General features: G+C 37.1%; 1 protein-coding gene across 1 annotated transcript in view; it reads left to right on the top strand.

Moving 5' to 3' along the window:
* Nucleotides 1–26,739, top strand: part of ADK (adenosine kinase) — a 291,725-nt gene that overhangs the window by 101,158 nt on the left and 163,828 nt on the right. The window lies entirely within an intron of this gene.

Here is a 26,739-nt window from a genome sequence, read left to right as displayed (position 1 = left end):
ATTATTTAAAATTTGCTGGTTAATTTTGCTTAAAGAAACAGAACTTAGCATGCTATTTAAATGTAAAACGTATAATTGCCTGAAGAAGATATTTCATTTAATGCAGGACAGGATTCACTAAAGTTTGAGGCTGATGAAAGATTGTTGCACATCTGTGGAGACTGTAATAATGAGTGCTCAATTGTGTACATATTCAGTGATATATTATTTCATGGTAGCTGCGGATGTGGGCTATGAAGTTATCTTTCTCTGTAGAGAAAGCCCTGAAGTTGTCTAGATACCACAGGCAATTATGTCTTGTACTCTCTTTCACAAATTTGTCAGCTTCATCTAAAAACCATCTGATTGGTTTTCTACCCTCCTCAGCTTTTTCTGAAAAGCTGTTCCAAAGTAAATAATACTGTAATTTCTGTCCTGTGATTTTCCTGGCTAATTTGCTTCCATGTTTGTGACAAGATTCTCTTTCAAGCAGCCATTTTGGTGTTTACACAGAATTGCAGCATTCCTGAGGTTGGAAAGGCGCTGCAGTCCACCCCCCTCCTCCCCCCTTCTCAAAGCAGGGTCAGCTAAAGCAGGTTGCTGTGGACTGTCGGGTTTTGAATATATCCAAGGATGGAGTCTCCATAGCCTCTGTGAAAAACCTGTGCCAGCTTTTAACCACCCTCACAGTAAAAGTGTTTTCCTTATGCTTAAACGTAATTTCCTGTGTTTCGGTTTGTGCCCATTGCCTCTCGTCCTGTCACTGGGTACCACTGTGAAGAGCTTGGCTCTGTCTTCCTTGCTCCCTCCCATCATAGAATCATAGAATCACTTTGGTTGGAAAAGACTTTTGAGATCATCGAGTCCAACCTTTAACCTAACCCTGCCATCCCACCACTAAACCATGTCCCTAAGCACCTCATCTACATCATCATGTATTTATACATCTTGGTAGGACCTCCACTGAACCTTCTACTGGCTTAACAGTCCCAGCTCTCTAAGCCTCTACTCATGACAGATGTGCCAATCCCCTAATCATCTTAGTGGCGCTTCACTGGACTCAGTCCAATATGTCCCGCTGAGTAGAGGGGAGCAATTGCCTCCCTTGGCTGCTGGCCGTGTTCTTCCTAATACAGCCCCAGGATGCTGTTAGTAGTCTTTCTTGCAAGATGCATTGCTGGGTCGTGTTTGACTTGTTGTCCTCTAGGACCTCCATATCTGTTTTTGCCAAACTGCTTTCCACCCAACCTGTCCTGGTGAGTGGGATTATTCCTCCCCAGGTGCAGGGCTTTCCAGTCACCATTGTTGAACTTGATGAGATTCCTGTTGGCCCACTTCTTCAGCCTGTCAAAGTCCCCCACAACCACCTAGTCTATCAACCACTCCTCGCAGTCCTGTAATGTCCACAAGTATGCTGAAGGTGCAACCTGTCCTGTCATCCAGGTCATTAATGAAGATGTATTGTCCTCAGTATCAGTCCCTGGGGTACACCACCAGTGACTGCTCTCCAGCTGGATCTACTGGGCTGATCACAACCCTTTGAACCCAGCAGTTCAGAGGGCTTTCAGTCCACTTCATTGCCCATTTGTGTAGGCCATAATTCATCGTTTGAGAATGTTATGAGAGGAACTGTCAAAAGCCTTGCTGAAGTCAAGATAAACAACATCTATTGCTCTCCCCTCATTCACTGAGAAGTAGAGTATCTCTCATTGGAGAAGGATGTATAGTCTAATGTATACAGTCTTTGTCATCTGTTTTATTAAGCTATATAAAGCTAAACTATTTTAAGATCTCTTTATACTCTCTTCGTTCTCATGATCTTACTGTTCTGTTCCATTTTTATTTTTCTGTTCTGAAAACAGTGACCAGACTGCAGAAGATGTTCTGTTTCTGGTCATAACAAGGATTCTTATAATGGGCTTAATGTTTCGCTAGCTATATTGATTTTAAATTTGTTTTTTTTTTTTTTTTTTTTAAATTAAAAGAATACTGTCTTTTAAGGCATCTCAGATTGTACAAGTCAGGATGTGGTAAATTATTATGCCCAGATCTTTCTCCAACAAATAAGACCCAACCTTTATATTATAAAAATATATACGTATTGGGCATCGAATATGTGACATGAATATGTTTCATGCTAAGACATTTCATACCATTTCTATTTTAAAGTTAAATAGTTCTTGAGGTCACTTTGTTCCTCTGTATGGTTTTCTACTTCTCCTCTTTATTGAACTTCTTTGTAAGCAAAACTCATTAGCGCTGTTCTATGGTCTCTGTCATTAGCGTTATGTAAGGTCTGTCCTAGGGCTGATCCTGGAGCAGCTCCAGCATGAACTTGCTTGGAGCCTGATGATCCCTATTTCAGCACAACCCATTGCCAGGCACCACTGCCTATTACTTTCTTTAGATTTGTGTACTACCAATTTCTATTTCTGCATCTTCATTAATAGTTTCTTCTACAGCATTGAATCAAATACTTCAGTCAAGTCCAGATCTATTAAATATCAAAGTAAAATGTCAGATTTCTCTGGCCCTATCTACCCTTAGGAAGTCCACATGGAATTTTTCCCACTTTTACCTCCATGTTTAATTCAACTATTCAAGTAGAGTGCGTGTAATCTTGCATGATGTTGAAGTCACATTGCACATCTTCAGTTATCTATATCATCTTTTCCCTTTTGTTAAATGTAAGAACTATTTCTTGCTCCCGGTTTTGCAGTATGGTATTTCAGTAGTCAATCTATGTTATCCTATCATTGTTCATAGATGCCAATTAATACTTGTGAGCATAAAGCCATAAGTCTCTGAAGCAGACCTTTTCTGTAAGAAATGGTCCTTCAGGTACTTGATCACATTTCCAGAAGTTGTGTTGAAAATTCTTTGTGTGTATTTTCCATGCCCTTACTTCATGAACCTATGTAAATTTGTAGTAGTTTTAATTAAATGAAAGATTGATTGCTTTCTGTAGTGGAATTCTGCTATTTTTTGAGTTTCTCATCTGGAACATAATTTTTATCCTATAAGGAGTTGTTATTTATCTGTTTTAGGAAAGCTTTGGAAGTGTTTGTGTCTAAGTGCAGAGATAAAAACTTGGTAGTGTGTGGTGTAAAATCTTTACTGGTTTACCTAAGACAAATTTTAAGAAAAAAATTAAAAGTGAAAGAAATTGTCTCAGGAAATACTCTGTTTTTTCAGGGTTTGGGATGGTGGTCAAGAAGTTGGTGGGGCAGGTGAATGTGGCTTTTATTTTAGAATGCTCATTATAGAGCAGCCACTTAAAATTATGTTCTGTCCTACCCAAAATGCTTATAATGCAGTGTTGGAATAAGGTGGAAAAGAAGGCCTGTGAAGTGTAGGTGAAAAACAGTAGGAAAGCAAACTTCAGGCAGTTGTTGGGCACAGCATTATGAACCAATATTATGTAAATACATATGCACAAAGGGGTTTGCTGCTTCTCTGGGAGAAGCCCAGGAAGCCCTTGTTGGAGCTGCACATGGGAGTGTGCAGTTAAGACCGGAGTGAGGGAGGATGAGTGACGGGGAGCTGCTGACAATCCCTCACAGCGTGGTGTAGACCTGCACATCAGATTCCTCTTAGCCAACTTTTTCCATGAAGATGAGTGATTGTTAGAGTTAGTGTACCCTGTGAAGTCTTCCAGAGACACCAAATTAAGTCCTTTGCTGTAAACTCACTACGCTTTTTCCTTATCCAAGACAGAGCCTGGCCATTTTTCTTAATGAAAAGAGGGATTGACTCGTTTCTGTAGGTATGTTCAACAAGGAGTAAGGCTGTCTCCTGTTTCCTTTGGTGCCTTGTGTTTGAATATGAATTATCGTTTTATCAATTTTTACATTAGTAAACAGGCGTGATACAAACACTTGAGTAGAATAACACTTAAGTAGAATAAATATATGTAGCTCATTATTACTCTTCTGCCTCGTCCCAATCAAGAGCTAATTAAGCACATTGGGATGATAGGGCTTTTATGGATAACAGATCCCTAGACGCTTTGCTTCCTAGCAGGAAGGTATTGAGAATTACCTACATGAAAAAAATAATTTTTTTTCCCTGGGAATCTTAGTTTATTTATTCATTTACTTAACTACTTATGATATTGTGATTCTATTTATATTCTGAGTCAGACAAGACCACTGAAAACAGTATTTCCAAGTGCACATTGCATTATGAATTCCACAAAGAAAGATGTAAGGAATCATTATTTTGTGAACTTCGTGACAGCGTGTTGAACTAGTATTTTCAGATTTTTGTAGTAGTATTTTTAACATTTAAAACTTTAATTTTAAAATTACTATTTTTATGTGAACAATTTTTAGTAAGTGAGTTTACCTGCTGAAAACAAGGTCCTTGCATTATTTGAGAGTGGTCATTTTATATTATTTGTGCTTACATTATCCTGTTAAACCAGGTATATCCCACTAATTTAATCTCTTTGTTAAGTCCAATGGATATAAGGTCAATTTTTGCGTAATTTTTTTCTGTTTTATGATGATGCTGGTTATCATCATAATAATGATTCTGTAATCAGCTGTTTTGCAGCAACGTTCTACATGTTCTGAAACCAGTATTTTTTAAAAAAAGTCACTTTATTGTAGCAGGTTAGAATCAGTACTTCAAATCTGTTAAATATTGAAGGTATAAGCAAAGATATAATAAAGATTAGTATGCTGCTTAAGAATTAACCTAAGTTATAAATATTGATCCATTTTACACTGAGTATAGTAGAATAATTACTAGATTGATATAGTAAAAGTAAGTTGGGAACTCCAAGTTTTATTGGCTTTTTATGCAACTTAGGATCTTTTGGGAGATTTTCAAAGGTGTAAGTAGTTCTTAAATGTTAATTTCCATGCTTTTTCAGTGGACAGTCAGCTGAAACTTTGAATATTTTCTATCATTACTCATGTAGAATGGATTATTTAAAATTGGATTCTTATGCTATCATAGTATCCAAAAAGCCACTCTTCAGTAAAATGTTCAGCACCGAGTCAGCCGGACATCCATATATATTTAACTGAATGCTTTCAACTGCATCACAATCTGATGATAGTAAAAAGTATATCAGTGTGAAAATAATCCTGATCATATATCTTAGCAGGCTGCTGATCTGGATGCGTGATTTTTATAATTCTCTGCAATATTGCATTTACAGTAGTAGTGTATTTTATTTTGATCTTTCTAATGAATCATGCAACACCTTTTGGTAAATTGAGTGCTGGAATTCTTCCATCTAGAAGTCTTTGCCAAATGTAGTATTATTATTATAAAGTAGGTGTAACTTCCTTTGCCAATCATATTAGCTATGATAGCAGAATGGAATGCCAAGTACTGGCAGCTGTTTGTTCTTTTATTCACTGTCTTTGATATCTCTTGCTTAGTCATTAGTACTTCCACAAACATTTAGCAGGTTAATGTGTCAGCTACATATCAGTTATAAAAGTGTTTTTGGCAGTCTTTCAAAGAAACTTTTCTTTTGTAGCTGAAAGAATCCAGTCTTCTATTCAGTGTTTTAAAAATAACTTGAGTTTAGCTTATACAAACTGTAGCTGTAAAATTGAACATGGGTATCACAGTATTTATGAAGTATTTAAAAATGTATTAGGTTTAATTTACTCTGAAAACTTACATTCAACATATCTAAAGCCACAGTTTTTCACCCTCTATATAACTTTCTTTTACTCTGCCTGATATTCTAGATTGAAGAAATAACTAATTCACAAAAAGACAGGATAAATTGCAGATTAAAAAAGAAAGTGGGATAGTTGCAGATAAGCTTCTATTAGCCAAGTTAAATTCAGTGTCAAACTTGTAAATTTAATTATTTTAGTTTGTAGAAAGCTATAACTTCTTAATGTCCTCAGTGTTCTTTTCACATTGTAGACCACTGTGGCAAGAAGACCTTATTCTCTTTGTACATCGCACTGCTGATTTGTTCCTCAGAATGGCAGATCCACCCACCTGGAACTTTTGTCCCATCATACAATTTTTTCCTATTCTTTAAAGTTACAAGTTGCATTCTGTTAACACATTCAAAGTTAAGACAAAATTTCTCCTCTTCAGTGTTTTTCTGTATGACCCTCAAATTAGAGAGTTAAGTAATTTTAAACAAGCAAACAGTAGTTCCTAGCAGTTGTGATGACTTATACCCACTTGGAGTTCTCTCTGGTGCGACTAAATTGTTCAGCTTCTGAAGCATACAGCTTTTCTGTGTTAGTCAGGAAGTACAGTATATCATCAAAGGACCTTCACACTCACCTGCAGATTCTATACTGTGTATCTAAAAGAGTTTATTGTCACTGTGATAAACACGCATAACACCCATTAACATTAACGGGAGTTATGCCTGAATGTCAAGAGAAGAATAACTTCTTAATGCAGCAAAGGAATTAATTGAGCTGTTTGGTTCGTTGGTTACTGAAATGTGATCATTAGACTCAAAGGAAAAAAAGTATTTGACTGATGTACTAGTTTCCCTTGTACTGTGCAGAAACCTATCGATTTGCCAAGGCAGAGCTATTAGAAGATCAGTTCATTTTTGGATACTTGCTCTATGATTATGGTGAATGTATAGCATGACAGAAAAGCAAAATGTCGGTACTGATTCTGTGAGATGTAAAAGGAGCATATTTTATTTGTGCAGTTAAATAAGGTAAAATGAGAACTTTACTGAAGTTTGCATATGAAGAAAAATCTGACTTGTTTGTGCCAGCCCTTTTGACATCTTACATTATTATAGTAACCTTATGAAGAATTACTTGCTGAAATAGTTTGAGAACTTTAATTAAGAGAACCACAGAATTATGTATTCAACCCCCTTCTGCTGCTCCATTTGCTGTTAGTAGTGCTATGTTCATTTTTTCTGTTCTCTGTATGTTGAGTGAGATAGTTATGGGTAGTTGGAGTTCTTAAGTTTTCTTGTTTGGCTCTATTCTAGGCCTGATTATGAAACAGAATATAATCCACTTATTTTGGTTCTTTGAAAATTTTGTAACCCGCTCATCTCTCCACCATGCATCTGCTACTTTAAGTAATGTCTGAAAAAAATATGAATGCCTTCTTGAGTGCAGCTGTGATGATCTGAAAAAATTGGTCTTGTAAATAGAGTGGCTTTAAAGAAAAAAAAATTTTTTTTTTACACAATATGATATAACACCCTATGATTTGTGCAGAAGACTGCAGATAACTGGAGCTCCTGTTAGGTAGAAGGTTTCACTGAGTGATCTGGATGTCAGACTGCACATTTGGAAGAAGTCTCTGTTTTCCAGATACAAGGTGTGATTCGATCTTTACAGAGCCTTGTCTACATTGTCCTTAGAACACAATAAATAGTAGAGATAACACTGGTTGCATATAGAGTATTTATTGCTTGGTTTAGGTTAATATTATTTTAGCCAATTTTAAGTAAGCAGAATCTTTTTTTCTTTTTGGTATGACACAGTATAATGAAGTAGATGTTAAAGTGGTTTATCATCTGCCATCTTTTCTGAACCAAATTTTAGACTTTCACTGGAGTTCAGTACAAAATATACAAATGGAAAATTGCTTCATAATTGCTTATCAACATTCACCTTTCTTTTAAATTTCTAGGGGTATGCTGAAGACAATGATTTTATGTATTCTGATGGAAACAGCAAGGTTTTATCTGCATAACTGGGAACAATTTATTGTGACTGACTGAACAAATTTTACCCATATACTAGTAACAATAGCTTGGTTTTCTTCCGGGTACATTAGCTTCATTACTACAGTTCAAGGAGACCTTGCCTTGGAATAATAGGTCGTTCAAGGGAGAGCAATTTGTGATTGCTTTCCGAGTAGCTACAGGAAGGTTTTGGGTGATGTACTCTCCCAGACAGAAAAGTAGATTTTTTTTTTTTTTTTTTTTTTACTGGGGAAATCAGCTAAGTGGATGTCATCTTCGGGTGACATGCTTGTAAGTGAGTAAAAAGTACTCTCCTGCCATAAAGAGTTTGTTGTACAGTAGCTGTGTATTACAATAAAGAAGGTACATCTTGACATGTATTTAAGCCATTAAAGTGACAAAATAAAATATAGATAGATGTGTAATGTAGTTATAATGGCTTCCTTATTTTAAGGTAGTTTACATCCTACCGAAACATTGGATTTTTCCCTTAATAGAAATTTCATGTGCAGCGTTAAACTCTGAATTCCATAAATCAGATGATTTCTACATACTTGATAGAAGTTATTAATACTCTCCAAGTGGGATCCATCATTGCACACTGCCAGTTGTCAAACTCAACGCTGTGCTATACAATTCTCTCTGAATTTTCTTTTCTCTGTTTTAGTTCTTAGTGTACAGGAATGCAATCTGCTAATCCTAAGATTGGTATGTACAAGCTGGCAATGGTGTGGACTGACAGTTTCATACCAATTTAAGAGGATTTTAATGTTTGTGGGTTTGGGTTGGTTTGGGTTTTTTTGTTTGAGTTTTTTGTGTGTTTTTTCTTTTTTTTTAAGAAGTCTAAAGCATTTGAGGAATAAGCTTAGACTTCTGTATCAGTTTTGTGGGTCTTTTGTTGTTAGGGTTTTTGGGGGTTTAGGGAGGAGGACGTTAGCTTAGTGTTGTAACACCTGGACTTTGCTGTGTGTGTGATCTCTGGTAAAGAGAGGGTTAAAGGAATTTTTACAGCTTCCTACATTAATACCTTTTGAACATGCAGCCTACAGAACTGTAGAGTTGTCTTTTTAAAACCCTTTTCCAAAACAGTTCAAGATATCTGTTTTGATGTATTTCTGGCTCTCATTTTTTAACACTGCTATCTTCTGTTCAGACTCTAACAATTGTGAAAATGGATAATGGTTTACCAGGGAAATTAGATACCGTTCCTTGACTGAAGAATGCTTCTTTTGGCTTTCAGTGGAGGAAAACTTTTTTTAGAAAGAAAAAGTTGAAACTATTATAAGTCATATTTAATTCCAGGAATGGCTGTAACAACATTGTTTTCCTACATTTGTCACCATAAACTTTCCAAAATGTTAAAATACTGGGTTAGGCGGGGCTTTTAACAAATACATTTTTGAAAATGAAGTGTTTATTTTGGCTTGTGTGTAAAAAAGCTCTAGAAGATGGTATGCTGGTGCCGGGGCTCAGTTGTAGAGAGGCAACCCATCAAAATCATTGCTGCTGAAGGGTGAGCTTTAGTATTGCTCAATCTAGAAGGAATCCTCACTATGAGCAATTATTTCTCCGAGGGAGCAACCTCTGAAGAATTGATAAGTCTGGACTTAGACACTCCAGGCATGACACACTGGTCTGTTAACAAGGGTTAGCTGTAAACTGGTAATATCAGTTTGCTTTGTATCTTTCTATTGGTTTTGGGGTGGTGGTGGAATAGGAGCAGCAACTGAAGATGTCAACTTGAAATAACTGAGTTTGGGTTCATTTCTAACTTACCCTTTGAAGGGGTCTGTTGCTTAGTATTTGCCTTCTGTTTGTCTATGGGTATTCAAGTGATGTAAAATTAATCATGGACTTGGTAAATGGTCCATAGAAATAGAATGAGGAAAGAAAATTCTTGTCTGCTATATGGAATCTGTATAGCAAATCTAAGTGGATGTGCACTTCAAGGAGAAAACTTGATAGGTCTGAAAATGAAGAATCTTCATTACATGTTGCATTTAATCAGTAGAAATATTAGCCTTATTAGGCTAAATTTAAACATTGTAAATACTTGTCAGGCCCTCTGAGAAGTTGATAACTGTGGTCTTGCTCCTCTGAAATGTCTTTCAATGTGAAACCTAGAGCATAACAGATTTCAGCCTCACAAAAATCAGTCTATGCTTGTGTGACACCTAGATTTGTTTTCTGGAAAATAATAGTCAAATTAAAAATGGCAAAAGAAAAGGTAAATAAAAATCATAAAAAGAGAACCAATTGCAGCAATCGTAACTAGTCATTAGTCAGGTGATGTGAAGAAGTGGCAGTACACAATCCGTCCCTTCTCCCTAGAGACTGAGACCCCAAGGGAGACAACCTGCCCTGGACATCTTTCTCATGTATCCACAGGGTACCCCCTGTACATTGATATATGGTACAATGAAGTGAGAATATGAGAATATATGCATTATAAACCTGGGTATCCACAAAGGTGGCCAGTAGTTAGGGTGCTTTTAGCCTTCAGTAACAATTTGTCCAGTCCTGTTTCAGACTCTTAAAGTAAGAGAAATCATGTTGACATGTTAAGAAGAATATTAACAAACAAACAAAACCCATCTCTAGTTTCAATACCAAAAAAAAATTTGGGGATAACATATCAAATCTCTACAGCATTTTCTAGAGAGTGGGTTATGTCATGTTAATAAAGAGGTGAATGCTTTCAACATTGTTAAAATAGTGGATCTGCAGAAATAATTTTTACTAACACCTGGACATTCTAACTTAATTTCAGCTTGTTCTTTTTAATACTAAATTGCTTTGGTGTTATAGAAGTCATTTTTGTACCTAAACTGGTAAAAAAGAAATGTTTTTATATTTTCTTAGGAATAACAAGCGATGGTGTTGGCTTTAAAATCGCATGCATAGACAGTACTTTCATAGCAGTGTCTAGCATTGACCTGGTCTGTTCAGTTTCCAACTGCTTTACCGTTACTAATGGATGTCCTCACAGTCCACTAATAGAGCCATGTATTTGTATCCTGAGGACTTAGTCTTTAATAATCACATACTATGTGTAACAACTAACAACTTACCAGAATTAAGATAATAGGACCAAATTCTCTTTTTGGTATAATCATACTGGTATAATCCCACTGATACCAGTCAGGTTCCATCAATATGAGTAGGAGCAGAAGATTGGCTTTTAGATTAAAAGTATCTGAAACACCTTGGAAATTTGTTCTGGAAACTTAAAAATATGGACTAATGAGTTAACCTTTTATATTGTTACTTGGTAGCTTTTGCATCAAGAGAAATGGTGATATACCAGTTATAACTGGTAAGTGTTTTAATATTGATACTTGTCCTTATCTTTCAGTTGTTTTATTGACAGATTCTCCTCTTAATGAAGTTTAGACAGAATCTTTTTTTTGTTCTTGCTTCAGATATTCTAATGTATTAGCATTTTTTCATACATTTGCTGCCTGAAGCATACATTCAGTGCCTGAAGCTAGTTTGCTGCTTCTGTTTTAAGTAGCATTTCCAAATCTTGCATGCTGTATTACAAATACAAATTTGCATTCAATGTCATTTTATCATCTTGACAGCCTCCTAATCTACTGTGTTCCTCTGCCTCTATAGAGAATAAGTAGATGGAATTACAAGTTGTTATCCATGGGAAATCATGTAATGATGTAATTAACATTAGTAGAACAGCTAACAATAACAACAATATCCAAAAAGTTCAGAAAGAATCCTTAAAATTATGTTGCAGTTTTTATCTTTCTGGGAAGGAAAATATCCCAAGATATTTTTAGTTCGAAAACACTTGATTTTAGTTTTGCTTAGATGTTAAGTTAAACACATTTAGACTTGTACACTTTTAATATGATGGATTTTGTGCTGTACAGAAAATGATTATACAAAATACCAAAGTAATAATATGATAATTTTAGATCCAAATTAATTAGCACATATGCAGTTAGGGTTTCAGATTAAGTACATGCTGTCTAATACGTTGGATCTTTAGGGTTGACAATTAGCATATCCTGCAGCCAGTGCAAGCAAGATATGGGGTTGTTGGCTTGCCTGATGCTACTGAAAGCAGTAAATGCCCGTGAGCAGAAAATAACAGAGGTTGTTGAATTACATTCTTGCTTACTGTTTTACATCATCATCTTCTACAAAGCATACATAAAAATATTTCTTTAAAAAGTGAATGGACTATTATGTATGCTCAGATGGAGATCTTTTTTGACACGTTTATTATAAAGAGGAGCAGATAATTCTGGATATTTGGAATTGCCCATAAGGGGAAAAAAATTAGACTTTATAACAATTAATGAACTTAGTGTATTCCCAATGCATCAGCTGAAGATTTCTGTCTCATTTAATAGCATTGGCTATGCTCTATGACAGGCCAAGAGTGTATCACACCCAGTTTTGGCCACAAGATTTTTCATTGTTTTATACATTTTTTTGAACAGTTACTGATTATGATGCTAGTAGGAACAAAATGGTCCTGGAGTATGTTTTGGAAAGAAGTTCCGTCTGGATAATTCTTAGATTCTTTTGTTTCCTTTCTTCAGTAGTAGCTGTTCCAACCTCTTGCCTTCCAAAATTAAGTGTGAATTGGCATTTCACCCTTAGAATACAATCTTTATCCATAGCAAGCGTTCCAAAATACAGAAACCTAAATTTGTGTATGTGGGGGAAAGAAGGTAAGCACATTTTCAGATATGCTCTTTTTGTCCATATTTAAAGGCTCTTGTTACCAGTAGGATCGTAAGACTGAATTGAAATGCCTATCACTAAACTAAGTCTTTGTAAGGGTTGCTTGTGGTCACTTAGTGTTTTGTGGTATTTTGAGTGTTTTGAGAGGTGATTTACTTGATCTTCAGCTAATCTGAATACACAAATAAGATGCTCAGGGAGCTGTTCCTGCAACTTGAATATTTTGGGTTGGTGGCTGAAATGAAAACATTTTTAAAGTGAAGTTGTATTATAATTTTTAAAACCAAATCACTATAGTTTGTCATCCTTACAGGAATTCCAGTTATAATTTATTTTTGGGTTTGCTATGTTCATGGAAATAAAGGAAAGACACAGTACTCCATATTCTGTTTCATAAATTGTTGGCTTTTCAAAATAATGGCATTTTATTTTTGCACCTGCTTTAATGCAGGTGAGGCATTGTTTCCTTATTTTACTTTAAACTCTTCAAGTGGTGCTTTTTAACTGTCTCCTGCACTGGATGTCAATCCTTGACATAGATCTTCTTATCTTAACTATTGTAGTTTGTCAACTATTGTAGTGGTCAATACATGCAGTGTAGAAGATGATATTGGGTAGTTTTTTAAAAACTTTGAATTAATAAAGCTATACACACATATTTGCAGATACTCCTTTAGGTAAAAATAAAACCTAAATTACCAAATGAAAAGATAATATATTAAGGTCATAGTAGGTATGGATTGATTTCATTTGCATATGTGTAAATCATGCACAATTCTATTGAAGTGAATAAATTTACATCAATGTAAAACTGGATTAATTGAGATCATAATCATGTCTGAGCTTTCCAACTTCTCAGAGGAAACTGGAAAAGGAAGTCGTTAACTTCAAAATACACCTCACTCAAAGAATATTAGCTGGATCAGGGCTGTACAGTTGTCAGAAAAGCATCTTCTCCTTAGTATTTTGTGTATGCATTTCTTCTTTCTGTTAATTCTGATTTTAGAGTTTGAAAAAAATATTTCTTCTTGTATAAAAGATAAGGTAAAGTTCATCAGGTCTGATCCTGCTATTTTTGGAGGCAACAGTAAAAGAGTTGACTTTTTTTTTTTTCTTTTTAATCAAAGCCAGCTTTCTAGTAAACGTAAGATTTCCCTTACCTTCCACTGCTGCCAGATTAGGTCTGGGAGTTAGTGCTGAGGGCCGAGCTGATCATGGGAATCAAGTGCTGAGTGTCTTAGCTGCAATTGAATTCAGGAAAAACAAATTTAAGAGCAATTTGCAGTTCTTTTTCAGAAGTATACAGCAGTTGTTGACTAAATTATCTGTTCTGTGAAAATTATTTGAACTTACTAGAGTGTTTGAGCTATGTGCCAAAAAATTCAGGTAGTGCCAAGCACTGTGTTCAACTGCACATAATATGTGACATCCATCATCCATTTTGTTAAAATTAAAAAAAGTTAAAATTTATTACAAATATAAAAATACCATGAAAGAAGGAGTGCATCAGTTTAGAAAGTAATCAAAAGCTGTAATAAATAATTGCATTTTTCTATTTTGTTTGATATTTTGCAAATCAGAATGGAGTATCTTTACAGCCTATGGCAAACAGAAGCCTTCTTAAATTATTTTGACAAAGACATTGCTCCTGTCCCACCACAGCAAATTAAAGGCATTACAGAAGACAATGGAGAGGGGAAAAGGTCTTGTGACCTGTAGCAAATACAATACAATATTTTTGTGCTTAAGAAATGAAGAACTAGGAAAAATAAGATTGTTGCCACTCCGTTATTGGTGAATAAAATAAAAAAAACCCATTTATTTATGTGAATGGATAATATTAACTACCATGGAGGAACAGCATACCATCTGTCCCCGAAGTGGTTAGCAAAAGGATCTGACATAGGGGCTTGAAGAAGTTCTTTGCACTGGGCTACAAAATTTCCATTCCAGAAGCCCTGGAGAGAAGGGAGCCGGAGCTGCACAGCTGGAGCCATGCAGCGCGCACAGAGTGAGCCCAGTACAGCGCTCCTGCTTCCTGCCGATGTGCGGCGTGGGTGCTGGTGTTTGCCTGGGCAGTCCCAGGTGCTCTGACTGTGTCCAGTTTTCCATGGGTGGGCAGGGGGGGACTCCAGGGTACATGCACAGGGATTGACAACTCCGAGACTTGTTGAACCTCCTCTGCAGATGAACTGCCCAAATGGAGTGTTACATGCGACAGCCATTTCTCCAGACTTCTTGATGTCAGTAAGGAAGAAACAGTAAGAAATAGGTACTTCTCATGCAGCTAATATTCTGCATTGATTTTATATCTAGTTGGTACTGGAATAAGAAGCTGAAAGGTAATTTAGAAATGTGAAAGTATATACTTTATCCCAAGTTTCTTGTTCCTTTCTGAACTGTTAGAGGTAAAGCACCGATGTCTAAAAAATTATAATTTTGAGGACGTGAGTACTTTCTATTGGGAATACTATAGCAATTACTTTTATTAATTTGTGAGAGCATGTATGAATTCACCTGCACACTGTGGATCGAGTATTCCCCTGGAATCTCAGCCTGGTCTGTGTGCCAGTCACAGTCTTTGGTGGACATAGAGCATTTCCAACTAAATGTGGTTGGAAGTCACATGTGAGGAATCCAGAGGCTTTTCTGAGTCTTGCCTGTCCTAAGGCAGTCATTTTTCAGTTGATTCATGTTTTTCATCCATAGAAGAGGGATCATTCCTTAAGAATATTGAACCTTGGAGGGGGCACATTTCCATGTGGAACTGTGCATGGGAGTATATGGGATAACACTTAGCAGAAGCCAATCCTGAAATATTAATTCCTAATGGGGTTGACTCAAGGCCTAATATCATCTTTCCAAAGTTTTGTCTTGGTTATTCAGAGGGCTCCTAGTCTAGTGAGAGAAAGCCTTGAAGTTAGAGGAGACACCAGGTTTGGTGGTGGTTTTTTTTTTTTTTTTTTTACTTCTGTTCTCCTAATCTCTTCTGGAGAAACTTCTTTATTAATTCTGGAAGAAATAAAGTTCTTAGCAGCTTAGGTGGTATGCTCTACCACAATCGTATAAGCCTTGCTGTAAATATACAATAAAGTTTAGGCTGAATTTACACTCTTGGAGACTGGGCGGAGTTGTGCGTTTCTTTGAAAAAAGATTGCAATTTAAGAGGCTACTCCCATCACTTCTGAACTTGTTTGGCACTCCTGGAACATTTCCTCCTTTGCACTCCTATCAAAAAACAGTTAGAAACTGGCTAACTACGTAATTTTCTACACCAGTGCTGTTAGTGCTAAGTGACAGCTGATTAGCTGCTTTCCTGACATGATTGTCTGCCTTTGTGGCATGGTGTGACAGGCTCTGATTTAAGCTCATGTTTACAACCTGTAAACATGTTCTGTTACCTGTAAGCCGTATCTTGACCTTTATATGAAATTATCAGTTTCTAGTGGACAACTCTGTTTTTTTTTCTTTTTTTTATCTAGATTACACGTTCCATTCCCTCAGAACAATGAGCTACGACTGAATAAATGCCATAGCGCTGAAAGTCAATGCGATCTCCAGAAAAGCCCAGACATCTTCAATGACATCTGAGGGATGTCTCTGTTCAAGCATTTTGTAGATGTTCCCACATGGAGATTATCTACCTTCTCCCTCCCCTGGCCACCCCTCTGTTACACCTTTGGTGTAGCATTTGGGCACGATGCGTAATTATATTGAGGAGTTTTAGAGTCAATGTCTTACTACTAGGTAAACTTTAAAGGTTCAGATACTACTTGTAATCAGCCACTGTGGGAACAAGATGTGGAAATCGACCATTAACTGAATAAAAATAGAGGTTATTTAATAGTAACTGAAAATTTTTTGAAATGTACTTTCTGTAGGAATATTTGCAACTAACCCTCCTTTCTCTTTTGACCAAAAAGATTGGGATTTAGAAATGGAAGGGTGAAGTACACTTCACATTATCCGCTACTTGTTGCTGTGGCAACATAGAGGCGTAATTTTATAAAGGCAAGCATTTCTCAGCATTTGGGATAGATAACATTTTGTGTCTTCTTGCTATTTCAGATTGAGAAATAGGATTATGATTCTTCAGATTCTTATCACACCTTCACTTGAATTATAACATTTGTATGTTTGTAAAATGTATACTAATTTATAAATTAGTAAAAAGGATGATCTCTAATTGCTTGGGAATGCCTCACAAATGAAACGTTTGCTGTTACAACAAAAGTTATAATCTGTGTTACTAGAGCTTTGGTAAATAGTTTAATGCATTGGGAATTCTTGACAACAGATAGATGAAGACCTGCCACTTTAAAAACTCCCTTGCCTTAACTGCTTTCTAACTCCAGTAGTCAAAAGCTTTAAGCTTTAAGTGCTCTGTCATATTTGTGGGCTTTTATAGCAAAGAGTAGAGCAAGACAGCAGTGATGATGGAAACGATGGTTGGTAGACTTAAAATACTATAAAGCATAGAGACAATTGTATGTAATGCCTGGAATTGAAACCTTTTTGAATGAAATGATCGGCCATATGTGCCACCCTTATGGACCCTGTAAGAAGAAGAGGAGAAATGTACCCTATTGCTAACTGTGCATGAAATTGCAGTGTTAGGAGATATTGACCAGATGTTTCAATCTCAACAAATAGCTTGTTATGTGACTGAGTGAAAATCTCTCTGCTGCTTTGATCACATACACCTTAAAGGAAGAAGTAATTTAATAGAGGCTGTCAAAGTTCATCATTGTCAATAAACTTTGACTTGACCTTTGCCATCTGTTTTTGATACTATTGCTGATAGAAGATGATAGGCAGCTGTTTACAGTTGGTGCTTTATGAATTCTGTGCTGCCAGACAATGAAAGAAGTCTCTTCACTTGTGGATTTTTTGCTGTCATTCTGAGTGTGGGTGTATTCATTGAGACTGCACATCAGCTAGCGGGGAGTGAGAGTGACATATGCATGCATTTTGAAAAGGAAGATTTGTTTTAAGGTTATAGATATGCAAAATCATATGTGAAATATCCTAAAATGTCACTTTGCAAGAATATCAACTTCACTTATAGGTTAGTACTTAAATACATATATAGTGTTTTACACTGGAGAATTTCAAGGCATTTTTAAAATATTTATCAGTCTTCCCTATATCTCCATGAAGTGAGTTCTAATTCTTTGTAGGTAGAATAGGCTGAGGCACGGTTAACAGAAGTGTACAGTTGCCCAATGAGCCTCTTACCATACCCAAGTATGATGTTCCATTTTCATGTTGTTAGTATGCTGCCGTTAACAGCTTAACACCACAGCTTCTAGCCACAGAGTAAGAAGACTTTTTTTTGTTGTACATTATTTGCCATTTTGCCATGTTTCTCTCAGTGTTCAACAAGGGAGTTAGTATCCATGAGTTCCTTTACTGATAAAGATACTCTTAAATCTTACCTCGTACATAGCTTTGTAATATTAGCAAAGTTCTTAATAAACAGTTGTATGCACTGAAACAGCTGCAGAAGAGTCCCAGGTAAGCCTGGAATTCTTACTGTTGTGACACCGTTCGTGTAACTGTCATCTGAGCGATGAAGAACTGGCATGACCAGCCCTGTTTCTCTAACCTGGTTTTGAGAAGGGACCGTGTGGAACGTTGTGGAAAGGGAAAGGGAGCGACACATCAGATCAAACAACAAGGAGGTGGTTGATGTCTCAGGTTCTGTGCTTCAAACAGGGAAGGGACACAAAGCCAGCTGTGGTCTCAGTTATGTGCCTTGTAAGGTCTTGCAGGAGACATTCTGCCTTTGGCCTCAGATAATGTATATTGAACTTCAGAAGAGCGGCTGCAGCACTTCAGGTATTTGAGGCAGAACTGCCCCATTATAAATACAGGGTAAAAGGATGATGGAGTAAGGAATATTAGAAATAGGTGTCTAGACTGCCCAATATTTAAGGGGGTGGAATAAGAGAGAGCACTAGCTTTTGGCCACATTGAAACATTTGGATATGGCTACTACATGTTTAGTTACAGAAAATAAGTTTGTGTTTCCTTGTACAGCAAGAAGCTTACAAACTACACTAAAAATAAAACAGTGGACAAGCAGATGAAGAGCAAGAGGGAAAAAACAGGAGATGGAATACAAAAGAATAGCAGCACTGAAAATAGTTATTTGGACTATAGATTTTGTTAAGAGGCAGTTTGTTAGCTTTGTGTTTTTAAATGTAGAAGTGAATGAAGTACTGCTCCTGGATGATTAACATCTTGATAGACATCTTAATTTTAAAAGCTATAGCAAAATGCAACTTGTGGCACCACACTAAAACTAATAGATATTCCTGCGCGGAGATTTGGATAGTACACGTTGAACTAAATCCTGGTAAGATGTAGATATTGGTCTCAGTGCAAGGCTTTAGCTAGTCTTTTCCTTTTAAGAATATTATCACTTTTATCTCATTTGACTGGAAGTTGCTTGAGGGTCTTGTCATGCATTTTAACAATATCACTTCCTTATGCAAGATTTGGCAGCTTCAGCTAATGGTGGAAGAATTACTGTACAGGACATGGGGCTGCTTTTTGCAAGCCTGCTTTTATAAAGATAAGCTTATTTTTTCCTTTTCCATTTTTTTCTTATATGGCCATTATGTGATAATAGCCACTGTAATCTTTAAATGTTGATCAATGACCAATGAGCCTCTTACCATACCCAAGTATGATGTTCCATTTTCATGTTGTTAGTATGCTGCCGTTAACAGCTTAACACCACAGCTTCTAGCCACAGAGTAAGAAGACTTTTTTTTGTTGTACATTATTTGCCATTTTGCCATGTTTCTCTCAGTGTTCAACAAGGGAGTTAGTATCCATGAGTTCCTTTACTGATAAAGATACTCTTAAATCTTACCTCGTACATAGCTTTGTAATATTAGCAAAGTTCTTAATAAACAGTTGTATGCACTGAAACAGCTGCAGAAGAGTCCCAGGTAAGCCTGGAATTCTTACTGTTGTGACACCGTTCGTGTAACTGTCATCTGAGCGATGAAGAACTGGCATGACCAGCCCTGTTTCTCTAACCTGGTTTTGAGAAGGGACCGTGTGGAACGTTGTGGAAAGGGAAAGGGAGCGACACATCAGATCAAACAACAAGGAGGTGGTTGATGTCTCAGGTTCTGTGCTTCAAACAGGGAAGGGACACAAAGCCAGCTGTGGTCTCAGTTATGTGCCTTGTAAGGTCTTGCAGGAGACATTCTGCCTTTGGCCTCAGATAATGTATATTGAACTTCAGAAGAGCGGCTGCAGCACTTCAGGTATTTGAGGCAGAACTGCCCCATTATAAATACAGGGTAAAAGGATGATGGAGTAAGGAATATTAGAAATAGGTGTCTAGACTGCCCAATATTTAAGGGGGTGGAATAAGAGAGAGCACTAGCTTTTGGCCACATTGAAACATTTGGATATGGCTACTACATGTTTAGTTACAGAAAATAAGTTTGTGTTTCCTTGTACAGCAAGAAGCTTACAAACTACACTAAAAATAAAACAGTGGACAAGCAGATGAAGAGCAAGAGGGAAAAAACAGGAGATGGAATACAAAAGAATAGCAGCACTGAAAATAGTTATTTGGACTATAGATTTTGTTAAGAGGCAGTTTGTTAGCTTTGTGTTTTTAAATGTAGAAGTGAATGAAGTACTGCTCCTGGATGATTAACATCTTGATAGACATCTTAATTTTAAAAGCTATAGCAAAATGCAACTTGTGGCACCACACTAAAACTAATAGATATTCCTGCGCGGAGATTTGGATAGTACACGTTGAACTAAATCCTGGTAAGATGTAGATATTGGTCTCAGTGCAAGGCTTTAGCTAGTCTTTTCCTTTTAAGAATATTATCACTTTTATCTCATTTGACTGGAAGTTGCTTGAGGGTCTTGTCATGCATTTTAACAATATCACTTCCTTATGCAAGATTTGGCAGCTTCAGCTAATGGTGGAAGAATTACTGTACAGGACATGGGGCTGCTTTTTGCAAGCCTGCTTTTATAAAGATAAGCTTATTTTTTCCTTTTCCATTTTTTTCTTATATGGCCATTATGTGATAATAGCCACTGTAATCTTTAAATGTTGATCAATGAAAAAAAAAAAGGAAAAAAGATTGCAAAGGTGTTGGAACAAAACTGTAGTATCTCATCTATTTTCCAGGGTCTTGATGGTGTATTCTCATAACAGTGGTTCTTGAGTGGGTATACTGGGTCTGCTTGGGATGGAGTTGATTTTCTTCATAGCAGCCGGTATGGTGCTGTGTTTTAATTTGCCACCAGAACAGTGCTGTTCAACACAGCAATGTTTTAGCTGTGGCTGAGCAGTGCTTGCACAGCATCCAGGCCTTTTCAGTTTTTTCAGTCTGCTACCCCAGCAAGTAGGCTGCAGAGTGGGAAAGAGGTTAGGAGGGGACGCAGCCAGGACAGCTGACACCAACTGACCAAAGAGAGATTCCAGGCCATATGGAATATAGTCAGCAGTAAAACTGTTGGGGGCAGGGAGGGAGGGGGAGTTTTTCCAAGGTAGCCATCACTCAGAGACTGGCTGAGCATTGGTCAGCTGGTGGGAAGTGGTGAATGATTGCCTAGACATCATTGCATCTTTGACCCATGCAGGTTTTTTTCTCACTGTTGCTTTTCCAATTCTTTCCCCCATCTCCCCAGGAGGGAGGATTGAGAGAGCAACTGGGCGGGGGCTTACTGCTGGCTGGGGTAACCCACCACGGTGGGGACTTCATATGATATAGTATGTGTAATGGTAACAGAATATTGCGTTCCAGTTGTGCTTGAGGAAGATCACATCATTTACAAGAAATAAGTGAGCTCACTTGGAACAGTGACACTGATGTCTTTTTTTTGGATTGTTTTGCATATAGTTAGGTTTTCCTGTTTTTAGGGTATTTATATATGTACATAATGACTTAGGTTTTGATCCAACTTTTTCTCATTTTCTCTGGTTTTCTAAGATGAGGTGTGATTTATTTTCTTTCAGCATCAAATTAGTCCTAAAAATATTTGTCAGAGATTTTCAATGGGCTGTATATATAATTGGTGATGGGAAATGTCCTAGCAGTGCAACAGACTAGTGAAACCTTCTGAAAGGTGTGTGGATTCATTCTAAAATTCAGAATATAAAAATAAGAGATATTCCAAATAGTACTGTATGAAAAGTAGCCATTTCTGTTCCAATTTACTAACAAAAATGTTTCCTGAGTAGTTGCTAACATTGTTGAAATTTTAGCAAGCATGTTAAGTCTTAGCTAATTTTAGGTCTTTGGAGTCCTCTCCTCTGTGAGCTGCAATTTAAAATAAGATCAGATTTGACAGATCATGCAGAGAAGAGTCCAGCTTCAAATAACGCACTTCAGATGCACTTCAGATGTCTGTATTCAGTGTTAATGAGTTTTGAAGGTCCTTCACTGTGAAGGGGCATAATGCTTCCTGTTGTGTTGTCAGTTCCTAGGCATTTAGGATTGAAGTCTACAGCTGAAAACTCCTATGTGCAGAAGGTATGTCAGTCTAAGCAAAGCTTCGTATGCTTTGGCATTGTTAGTTCAAGACGACTGACAGATGTGGAAATGCACTACTGGCTGCAGCTTTAAAAAAGGATTCAGGAGCTAAGGAGCTCAGATGGAGAACAATGTGGGGCTGATAGCGAGTGTCTTTGTCAGCCTCCTTGTTCTGATTATCGAAGTTGTCTGGTTAACAGTGGCACTTATAGCAAAGCATAGAGTTGGAGTAAAATGAAGTAACTTCTGAAGGATCTTTGTTTTAGTCAGAGGGCTATAAAGCTTTGTCAGTATGATGTTTCTTTTTAAGTCTTGCAGGATTGTGTACTGAGACCCAGCAGCAGCAAACTCTCCTTTTGCAGGAGAAGTGTCTTTGCAACTGGAGATAGTGAGGTAAATTGGATCAAGTATTTAGTTTTGCTGCGTTCTGCCTTCAAGTGGAGGTCCTCCTCTACAGTGAACTTTGCAGGAACAGCAAAGAAAAGCTTTGAATACAGAACAAGTGTTGTGATATGGGATTCTGGACTCTGCCCCTGTGGCAGAAGCGTGGCATTCTCAAGCTAAATAGCATAAGCTTGGGCAATGAAAATCAAAGAACTTTCCCTTTTTTTCTTTAAGGCCACTGATTTTCTTTCACACAGTATGAAGGGGCATTTTTTTATTTTTGGGGTGTAAGGGACCGTTCAGATAACTCTGTCATCTCAGCTTGAATATCTTTCTCAAAAGACAGCACTGAGTAGGCAATCAAAGTCAAGTCCCTTCTAGTATTGGAAGAAGTGCTTCTAGAAGTACTTCTGTAACTCAGAGGAAAGGTTGTTTCCAAAGCCGTTTTCTAATCAGACAAGTGGGAGATAGGTGTACCACATCTTCAAGTCTGAGGATGTGAAAGAGCGGGACACAGTTAATTCCAAGCAGCCTCACAAAGTCACAGTTGAGTCTTCAGAAGTTTAACTTGTTACCAAGTTTTCTTGGCATCTCAACATCTTGCAAGAAAAGACGATGCTGTTCTCTGCAATTGCCACCCACTCCCTGGAACACAAAGGTTCTTACACTTCTGATAGCTAAAGTATGCCAAAGAGTTCACCCTGTTAACTCTGATCATGAAAAAACACTTGAGCAGAGACTCCTACTACTGTGAGCCCAAGTTAGCCTCGTGAAAATAAGGAGAGAAGTGTTCTGTCACTCTCTATTGTATCCTTGAGCGACCAGGGTGCTGGCCTGTTTTGGGAAGTACTGGCTTCAGTATTCGATCGTAAGGAATAATATGCCTGTGGGGATAGGGTAATCTGGTATTAGATGATGCTTATTTTGAAATCAGCCTAATTCTAGGACAGAGTTATGCTAAAGGCAAGAAATAAATTTTTTTAAATGTTAATATTTGCTTTTAGTTTACCAGGATGCATACAACAAAAATGTTTATAACTCAAGAGAACAGCTGGAAGGTGTTCTATTTCCTGTGCTCCATCCATGGCTGCTTATCCTAACTCAAAAGGTCAGGCCCTGTCGTTGTGTGTACCTGATGTCCAAGCCTCATTGACAGAAGAAAACTTCAGGATGGAGAAACACATTAGATTTCATAAACCACTCTAGATTTTGAGTTTCCTTTGTGGCATCCCCCTCCCGAGGCTGTCTTGTTCCTTCATGATAAGTTCCTACTTTTGACACTTCTGTCTTTGGGCCGTTAACAGCTCCAAATTCCCTTGGGTGATGGTGAGGATTCATGGTGTGGCCAGGTGCCAACCCCTCCTGACCAGACTGTCAATACAGTTAGTTAATAGCTGCCTCGCTGCCTAGCCAAACCCTAGATAATTAACTCATTATGCTAGTGCCTGCTGAGCTGGGTCATTTTCCCTTTCTGTCTAAAGTCTTTTTCATTCAATTAAATCTTGTATTCCACATAAGTCTATATAATGAACTTGCAGTTTATATAGCCATGTACCTGGCATTAATGTCTGCAGTTTGTTATTGACCTTCAATTGATATTAGATAGAATGCTGCATGACTATTTCATGGTGATAAATGTCTTGTGATGACTGACCGCCATTCCCATTTAGAGTGTTTTAGCCAAAATTTTGCTAATAACAACAATAACAACGGTGTGTGAAATAGCCCATAGAAGCCTTTTTTTTTTCTATAACAGGTTACTCAAAATTAAAATCCAATCCAGGGTCAAATATTTTAAAAAGTGCTCCAAAGTCTACCATGAGGATGTTATTTTGTCTCTCCTGGGTTTTTTATGCATGCAAAAAATGCCTCCTGGGACTCATTCCCCTACGTGCAACTTCAATGGTATACCACAGAGATATTTCTATAGTTCAGTTTCTTCATGTTTGTAATGTGATGTCTGTTTTTTGCCTTTACTTATATGTAGCCTTTTAGCTGAGGTGAAGCAGGAACGGTTTGGAGGAGTTCTGCAACTAGCAAGAGCTCACCACCATTATTGGGGGAATATGTGGAGGTCGTTCCAAGAAGCTGGGAGTATTTGTAACTGGAGATCTGTGATGAGAGGATCTTTACAGAAACACTGCTGAACTACTTTTCCATCTTCCTCAGTGTTGCTTAACATAGCTCAGATGTTCAAATGAAAAGAATATCTATATAGTGGGAATATTCCCCCACCATATAATACCTGTGTTTCAAATAATCCTGAGTATGAGCAGAACCACTACTTATGGAAGAAGTGGCCTGCACAATATACAGAGGTTCATCTCAAGAAATCCTAGACTGTGACTTCTGTTTCTCAAGAATAACTTTACTTACATTTAAAGTAAGCATTGTGACAGTTATATATGGCATGTATCACATCTGAATTCAAATTGAGCTGCTGCCAATAACCAAAACTGTGATACTTGAACAGAAATTCTTTTTAGAGATGTATGTGAAATATTACTACTGCTCCGAATGTTGTCAGACTTTATATATAAAGGATGGAAAAGTTATGTCATTTGATAACATGTTGTAAGACTAAGGTGCAGTTTGAAGTCTTACTTTTTTTAAGAATTGTTAGAGTTTGATGAATGCTGTTCATAGTGATCTCTATTAATTCTTGTTATTTGGTGAGGGTAAGGCATGCTTTTAATGTGGGACACAAGGCTTCAGGTACTTCTGTTCTTAGCGGTGTGGATATTGGTTCCATACTTACTTACACTAGGTCACATCTTTAATCTTGTTAAGTAATCTATTCTACTTAAACATACCTCCAAATATAAAAGGTTACAGTTCCTAAGACATCCTAAATGAACACTGTGCAAATGTGTATTATGTTTGTGCGAATGTATGTAAAATACAAGGATATCATAGATAATTCTCTTGTTAGGGGGTTTCTTAATTTATATTAATTGAGTGATATGGAATAGATTAGCAGAGCATATGTAGTGTGCATTTCATGAATGAGAGATTGAATGCTGCCACCATCTGACGACACATTCTTTTTTGTCCTTAAACTTTATTTATATTAAATCGCTGCAGGAAAGAGGCCTTGCGACTTTTGTCCACCTTTGCCTCATTAATAAAGACTTTTACATGACTAAAGATATTTTTTTTTTCCTCCCTCTACCCTGGAGCTGGAAGCAATAAAGATGTGACTAAGCATGCATTTGCAACTCAGTTACTTGACCTTTCTACAACTTGCAGCTACCACTAATGCTGCTTTGTAATGGAGACATTATCGTTTATTTAAATCTTGATTAGGAAACAATTATAAGTAGGGTTTTAGTATAGTAGTAAATTGATGTAGCCTTTAATTCATACTATAGATTGAGTGGATAAGCTTTCTGACTATAATTAGAGTGAATTATAATGACTTCAGTTGGTTGACTCACCACCAGCAGAGTAGGGCCTATGATTGTTTCCTCACATTTATTTTTTTTAATTCACTCTTGATTTTACTTTGCTGCTAAATGCTATTTTTTAGCTTAGTACAAAATGGAGTTACATTTACAGTTGAATGATACATATTTTGTATTAATAAAAGAGGAGCTTTATGAAATAACCTGGCACCTTAGCAACACTGTGCAGCTATGTTCTTTCTTTACAATTCAAGTGACAGAACTGCTCTTAATAAAGTTGGAGATAGATATTTTCATGTGTGGTTTAACAATGGAAACAGGGAGCATTTCCTTCTTTGCATATAATTAAATGGTAGACACAAATGGTTATTTTCAGTACCATTTAGGTTTTGTATATATTGTGAATGTTGCACAATGTTTCTTCTTAGATTTCTGAAACTTACTGTTTTCCTTATGTGCTATCTCTCTGGTTTTTGTGGGGGGATTTTTTGTTTGTTTTTTGTTTCTGTTGTCTTTTCTTGCTACAAATTTTCTTCAAAGATACCATACGTTGCTTAATTAGATCTAAGTGTAGGGGCATCTCCTTTGAGCAAGGGAACTTTTTTTTTTAAATACCTTGTAAAAATACTAATCTACTTTATTTAATAGTGAACTATGTGTATTTAAGTTTTACATTAGGTATTAAACACTCAGTGGGATCATTAAGGGTAATTTTTTTTATTCTTTGCTGACCTTCCCTCCCTTGATGTACCACATGTTTTTATACTTCAGGATAGGAGTGTTCTCTGTGTCACAGTGCTCTGTAGGCACAGAATTGAATATAGAATCATAGAATGTTTTGGGCTGGAAAGGACCCCTAGAGGTCATCTAGTCCAACCCCCCTGCAGGAGCAGGGACACCGCTAACTAGATCAGGTTGCTCAGAGCCCCATCCAACCTGGCCTTGAATGCTTCCAGGGATGGGGCCTCCACTACCTCTCTGGGCAACCTGTTCCAGTGTTTCACCACCCTCATTGTAAAGAATTTCTTCCTTATACCCAGTCTAAACCTACCCTGGTTTAGTTTAAAACCATTAC

This window comes from Egretta garzetta, unplaced genomic scaffold, assembly GCF_000687185.1.
Source record: "Egretta garzetta isolate BGI_Z169 unplaced genomic scaffold, ASM68718v1 scaffold56, whole genome shotgun sequence".
Lineage (NCBI taxonomy): Eukaryota > Metazoa > Chordata > Aves > Pelecaniformes > Ardeidae > Egretta > Egretta garzetta.
The sequence above is the reverse complement of the archived record's forward strand: the minus strand, read 5'-3'. Positions and strand labels throughout refer to the sequence as shown.